The following is a 7,144-nucleotide window of genomic DNA, read 5'->3' as shown; positions in this document are numbered from 1 at the left end:
GAACAAGTTACTTCACCTCTCTGTGCCGCATTTCTTCAACTGTAAATTGGGCATCATAATAGTATCTACATGAGATTACTGTGAGGATTCAATGAGATAATACATGTCAAACACTTGCAACACTACGCTGACCCATAGTAAATTCTCAGCACCTGTTGTTTTTATTTAAACCTCACAGCAGCCCTGTTAGGTAGGCGTTATTATGGTTCTCATTTATGGGAGCAGAAATTGAGGCTCAGAGAGCTGGAATAACTTACTCAAAGTCACATGGCAATGAAGTGGCAGAGCTGGCTTTGAACTCCACAGCCCACAGTTTTCTAGACTTTAAGCTACTTCTGCCTCTGAGGGGTAGGATGCCTCTGCTTCTAGCCTTTGCTGGCACTTGGTCTAGCTCCACGATCTTCTTTGCCAGATGAGCTTCTGCCAACCCTACCAGGGGCTCCAAGTACTCATCCACATCCCTATCGCCATCAGCAGGGGCCTCCACCATCCACTGGCACCCATGAGAAAGCCTTCCCCTTCCTGCTGCCCTAGGTGAGGTGCTGGGCCCAGAGCACTGCACAAATAGAACATGAATTCTGCTGACAGAGTAATAATAAGGCCCCTAAGTCAACACTTGGACTTTTTGCTTTACATATATTACTCAAACTACATGTCAGGAATTAATACACATTATAAACCAGATGTGCCAGTTACATATTTCTCTCTGGAACATCTCTTGGATGCCTCCTGAAACTGCTACTGGTGTTAATCACACATTCTTTCCACCCTACTCTGCCCTTTGTGGGACTGCACTGACAGCAGGAGGGGCAGGGAAGGGTCAGGAAGGATGGGAGGCCTAGAAGATCTGTAAGGAGCCAAAGCGCTGATTTTCTCACTTTGGAACCCGGCCCAGCTGTGTTGGGTTCCACAACAACTTCTGTATCTCTCTTTTTTTTTTTTTTTTTTTTTTTTGAGACGGAGTTCTGCTCCTCATGTTGCCCAGGCTGGAGTGCAATGGTGCGATCTCGGCTCACCATAGCCTCTGCCTCCTGGGTTCAAGTGATTCGCCTGCCTCAGCCTCCCGAGTAGCTGGGACTACAGATGCATACCACCATGCCTGGCTAATTTTTTGTATTTTTAATAAAGACAGGGTTTCGCCATGTTGGACAGGCTGGTCTCAAACTCTTGGCCTCAGGTGATCTGCCTGCTTTGGCCTCCCAAAGTGCTGGGATTACAGGCGTGAGCCACTGCACCAGGCCCACTTCTGTATCTTTCTGCTGTGCAGACTGTGTCTGTTAGCCTGGTATCCCAGTACTTAGCTGGGGTCTGGCACATGCTGCATATTCAGAGAAGGTGGCAGAGGCTGCTGATTTCCTACTCCAGGTTATTCTCTCCTTGTTTCCAAAATAGGGTTTTTAAAAACCTTGATGTTCTTTGGGGCTGCAATGTACCAAGCTAAAAATACTCACCTCCATAATTTCCTTTGTCACTAGGTATGGGTATGGGAACTAGCTGTGGCCAATAAGATGAAAAAATATATATATGCTGGGGATTTCTGCAAAGTCCTGACATAAGGGCCATTAGTTACTCCTTCTCATTTCCTCTCCCTCTGCCTGGAACATAGTTGTGATGGTCACAATTGCAGCCATCTTGCAACCATGAGGTGAAAAGTATGAGGACAAAGGCCTACATGCTAGGATGGAGGTGTGAAAAGGTGGAAATAATCTGGAATCACATGGATATATCTGAGCCTTTGTGCTAGTCCTGTTATGCCCTACCACCAGACACACTGTTATTTAAATAAATAACAAGATTTGTTGTTTGCCTCACTCTTAACCTTGCACTTATTGGGACTTATTGCATTCCTGATGCGTTTGTTTTTAATGTGCTGGCATCCATAGGAAAGCAACTCTTGGGGCACCCCTTTGGTCCTTGCGTCCTTCTCTAAAGTATGCCTATGACTACATTCCTGCCCACACCCCACAGTCAGAGAGTGTCCACCACATTCCCCACTGGGTGAGTGGTGGGCCATGGCCATACCTGATTGAGCCAATGAAATTAACCTGGCCTAACCACTTTCCCTCCCTGACAATTTCAACTCAATCCAGAAATTTGCATTAGAACATAGAAATTAGCGTTTGCAGCCTGCTGTGGCCCCAGGAAGGTTTCCTTTGGCCAGGATAGTGCTTTTTTAGATTTTTGAAAAACATCAAGCTTACCCCAAATAGCTGGATATCTGACCTCTCTTGAAATAGTGGAAAATCTGGCATCACCGAGCTCACATTCCACATGGCAATAAATGGCTGTGGCTGGGAAATGGCTGCCCCCTCTAGACAGGCACACACTCGCACAATTTTTACAGTCCCTTGGGAGAGCTTCCCTTGGGACTATGGAAAATGTGTGTGCCTGTGTTCTATACATGGCTCCTTTTCATCATCCCTGTTGGCTCCTGTAGGCATTTGAAGTTTAAGATGTCTGCTTTAAGTAGTCTCTATAAGTCCCCAAACCGTGCTGATAATAATGCTGATAATGAAGATAACAATAGCAACAATTACTGATGGTTCCTGTGGCCTAATAGCTTGGTGAGGGCTTTACACACGTTGTGTGATTTCACCCTCAAAACAGGAAAACTGTTGTCCTCATTGTACAGATGAGGAAACAGAGCCCAAAGAGGATCAGTAACTTGACCAAAACCTTGCGGATGGTAAACTGTACATCTGAGATTTGAATCCAGGCATTCTGACCTCAAAGTGGGTGCTTCCTAAACAATAAGCTATAATGTCTTTCCATGAATTAAGACAAAACCACAGCTGGAAAGAAGTATGTGGCAGTTGTATTGAGAGAGACAGAGAAAGAGACAGATAGAGAGAGAGAAATTGAGGCACCAAAGTGGGAGGCAGAGGGAGTAGCTGCCTGGGCCCCTGTTTTCTATTTCCCTGTGAAGCCTAGCTGTAGCCCACATTTGGGTTGCACGCAAACCACAAGTTGGGATTCATAATGCAAGCAACAGAAACTGACTGTGGTAGATTTAAGCAGGAGAGGAATCAGTAGAAAAGATACCAGAGAGCTTTTGGCATTGCTGGGAAGGCTGAAGAACCAGACCTGGACACCGCAATGGCAGAAACACAGGGCCTGTGAGGACCCTGCTGCCCCCAGTGCAGAGTACCAGACCCTTCCACTTGCCTCTCTGACTCTGCTAAAGCTCCACATCTGCATGCTAGGAACAGTCACTGGCCCTACTGCCCGGGCTGCCCCAGAGACAGGATATTGCTGCTTCTATGGCCACCACCACCAGACTACCTCTCCACTGTCCCTATGTCTTTCTTTTTTTTTTTTTTTAAGATTTAGGTGGAAGTTTTTGTTTTATTGGTTTGGTTTGGGTTGGGTTGTTGTTGTTGTTGTTGTATTGTGTTGTGTTTTCTTTTGTTTAGAGACAGAGTCTTGGCCGGGCACAGTGGCTCACGCCTGTAATCCCAGCACTTCGGGAGGCTGAGGTGGGCGGATCACTTGAAGTCAGGAGTTCAAGACCAGCCTGGCCAACATGCAGAAACCTTGCCTCTACTAAAAATACAAAAAGTACCCAGCCATGGTGGCGTGCACCTATAATCCCAGCTACTCAGGAGGCTGAGGCAGGAGAATCGCTTGAACCCAGGAGGCAGAGGTTGCAGTGAGCCAAGATTGTGCCACTACACTCCAGCCTGGGTGACAGAGCAACACTCCATCTCAAAAATAAATAAATAAATAAATAAAATTTAAAAAATAAAAAAATAGAGTCTCACTCTGTTGCCCAGGCTGGAGTGCAGTAGCATGATCTTGGCTCACTGCAACCTCCATCTCCCAGGTTCAGGTGATTCTCCTGCCTCAGCCTCCCAAGTAGCTGGGACTATAGGTGCGCACCACCACACCTAGCTAGTTTTTTTAAATTTTTTAGTAGAGATGGGGTTTCACTATGTTGGCCAGGCTGGTCTCAAACTCCTGGCCTCAAGAAATCCACCTGCCTCAGCCTCCCAAAGTGCTAGGATCACAAGCATGAGCCACTATGCCCAGCACTGTCCTTATGTCTTTATATTACCGACTCCTCATTCAAAGTTTAGTTTATGCCTCTGACTGGCTGAGCCTAGGTCACTTGCCCAAACCTTAGCTGCAAGGGAGGCTGAAAAGCAAATAGCTAGCACTGCCACATTCTATGTGGGGAAGTAAGCTCTACTTCCCACCAAGACTCATATGATGGGAAATTCTTCAGACATGAGTATGTGTTTCTGAGGCTGGACAGCCAAAAGAAACAACTGTCCATAAAAATTCACAGTGTCCCCTTTTCAATAAGCTAGCTCAAGTGATTAGCATTTAGAATTGCATCAAAAAAGAGATAGCACTCAAGTTCAGTGATCAAGGAAAATATTTATTTATTTTTTTGAGACAAGGTCTCAGTCTGTTTTCCAGGCTGGATGCAGTGGTGTGATCACAGCTCACTGCAACCTTGACCTCCCAGACTCAAGCGATCCTCCTGCTTCACCCTCCCAAAGTTCTGGGATTACAGGTGTGAGCCACCCCACCTGGCCAGGAAAGTATTTATAAAGTTGTAACAATTGTTAAGGGAAGCCAACAGGAATGGGGGAAGCACCCCAGAGACTGCAACAGTTGAGGGGGGTACATTATGGGTCCAGGCCTAAAGAGGCAGGGAGAAGGAGTGCTTCCGTGAATGTGGAAAGAGTTGAAGTTGAGAAAACGGTTTTCCATGATAGTTCCAGTCCTTGGCCCCAGTGGCGGGGGAGCTGGGTAAATAAATACCCTCATTTCTCTCTTCTTCCATCCTCTAGTATCCTGCATGTGTCTCCCATTGAGCAAACCCAATAGAAAGCCAGGGAGTAAAGAATCCTTTCGACATATTCCATTAAAGTGAATCTCTGGGACACAGCACCACTGGTGGAGAGGGCGAAGGGTAGATCTGGAGAGCTAAACAGAATAGCTAACAACCCATGGCATGATCCTGGTCTTACCGTTGAATCACTCTAAGCCGGTTTTTCCACTTTAATTGAGAGACTCTGGCATTTTGTGGTTCTCCCAGAACTTTCCAACTGGCCACTGCTGACATCTCCTCCTTTTTGGCCTGACCTGTTAATTTGTTCCTATCTATAAGCCTGCATGTGAAGGTCACAGCCTTTGGTTTCCAGAAAGCAGAGTCTTTTCTATGTGGTCACAGGGAGTCGCCTTTGTTGCAGGTGAAATCAATTCTCCATCCAGGTCCCCAAATTCTGATTTGACGGCTCTCCTGGAATTTTGCCAAACAAGCAACTTGCCTCTGTAAGGCATGAACTGTCTTCCCAGATTTCAAGAGCTGCCCTCGTGGGGTGGGTTGTTTCTTTCTTTCTCTCTCTCTCTCTTTTGAGACAGAGTCTCACTCATTGCCCAGGCTGGAGTGCAATGGTGCGATCTCGGCTCATTGCAACCTCCGACTCCCAGGTTCAAGTGATTCTCCTGCCTCAGCCTCCTGAGTAGCTGGGATTACAGGCGCCTGCCACCACACCTGGCTAATTTTTTTGTATTTTTAGTAGAGGCGGCGTTTCACCCTGTTGGCCAACCTGGTCTCGAACTCCTGACCTCAGGCGATCTGCCCACCTTGGCCTCCCAAAACGCTGGGATTACAGGCGTGAGCCACCGCGCCCGGCCTGTTTATTTATCTTTCAAAGCCTCATTTGGTCTCTTTTTCCTCTCACGACTTGGTCTGCCAGCCAAATTTTACTCTAGCTTCCCGCATTCCCTGTTGAGTGATCATCTCTCCATGACCCAGATCTTAGTCCTTCTCTCTACAAAGAACTACAAAGAACATCGTGTCTCTACCTTAACTGCAGTCTGGTGACTCTGTTGCCAGCATGGCTTGAAATGGTTCTTGCCTAGACTTATTTTTTTTTTAATGGTAATGCTGTATTTTATTCTGTTCATTAACAATACATGAGAACACTTACAATATTCATTGAACATAATCTAAGAGAAGATCAATTTACATTTTTTACATCTCCTCTATTAATAAGAGAGATGGTTGAATTAATTTATGGTCAAAATTACGATGGCAAAAACTTATAAATAAATAAATGCTTGGTGTTAGTGTGTCCGGAATTTATTCCCTCCAGCGGGTTCTTGGTCTTGCTGACTTTAAGAATGAAGCCGCGGACCTTCGCGGTGAGGGTTACAGTTCTTAAAGACGGTATGTCTGGAGTTTGTTCCTTCAGATGTTCAGATGTGTCCAGAGTTTCTTCCTTCCCGTGGGTTTGTGATCTCGCTGACTTTAGGAGTGAAGCCGCAGACCTTCACAGTGAGTGTTATAGTTCATAAAGGTGGCACATCGGGAGTTGTTTCTTCTTTCCGGTCGGCTGGTGGTCTCGCTGACTTCAGGAACGAAGCTGCAGACACTCCCCGTCAGTGCAGAAAAGTTCTCCAAGTCCCCACCCGACCCAGAAACCCAGCCAGCTTCACCTCTCATTAGTATGGCCAGGTACATTTCAGTTTTTGGTGTAAAGGTCTTTGGCTACAAGAAAGAAAATTTGGTTTACTTCACTAAATAGAAATAGCTCTTAATGCTGGAATGGCCTCCTCTTAGTATTTCTTCTGCTGTTGATTTTTAGCATAGTTATCTGTGATTGTACGAATGGAGTCGAGTGAATGGGGTACAAACAAGAGCACATAGCCAATTACTATAGTAATAAGGAAGTAGAGAGGTAAAGCAACTGTCCAATATTTTTGAGGCCAATAGGTTAAACCTAAGGAGTTTAGCCAAGATTCAGGAATAAAAGCCTACACGAGGTAAAGTATGAAGCCAAATTGGGAGCTTAAGAGAAGCAGAAGGCCATAAATCGGTCTTTCTGGCAATGGTGACAGTGAATTTTCCACCATTTTTCCTGGGGCTTGAGACAATCTCAGCACTGAGTTCCCTGTGCAAGCGCCGACCAGGAAGCCCCAGTGCGGGGCGAGGGGGAAAGAGGAAAAATTGAGGGAAAGGCCTAGGCGCGAAGGCTCCCCCAACCCAGGCGCAGGCACACGACGACCCTCCCGCTGGTTGGGAGCCAGTGAGCGCCTCTTGCCTAGATTTCTGATGGGAGAAGCTGTTTCTCCTCATCCTTAAAGTTTTGAGTGGATGACCTAGATAAATGAGCAATGAAACTATGAA

The 7,144-nt window shown here is 46.2% G+C and overlaps 1 pseudogene; it reads right to left on the bottom strand.

Annotated features, from left to right (window-relative positions):
- Positions 1-6,479: 6,479 nt before the first annotated feature.
- Positions 6,480-6,870, bottom strand: LOC100972698 (phosphatidylinositol N-acetylglucosaminyltransferase subunit P-like; annotated as a pseudogene).
- Between the last annotated feature and the right edge of the window lie 274 nt (positions 6,871-7,144).

Source organism: Pan paniscus, chromosome 21 (assembly GCF_029289425.2).
Source record: "Pan paniscus chromosome 21, NHGRI_mPanPan1-v2.0_pri, whole genome shotgun sequence".
NCBI classification, from domain to species: Eukaryota; Metazoa; Chordata; class Mammalia; order Primates; family Hominidae; genus Pan; species Pan paniscus.
This window is presented reverse-complemented; position numbering and strand designations above follow the sequence as displayed.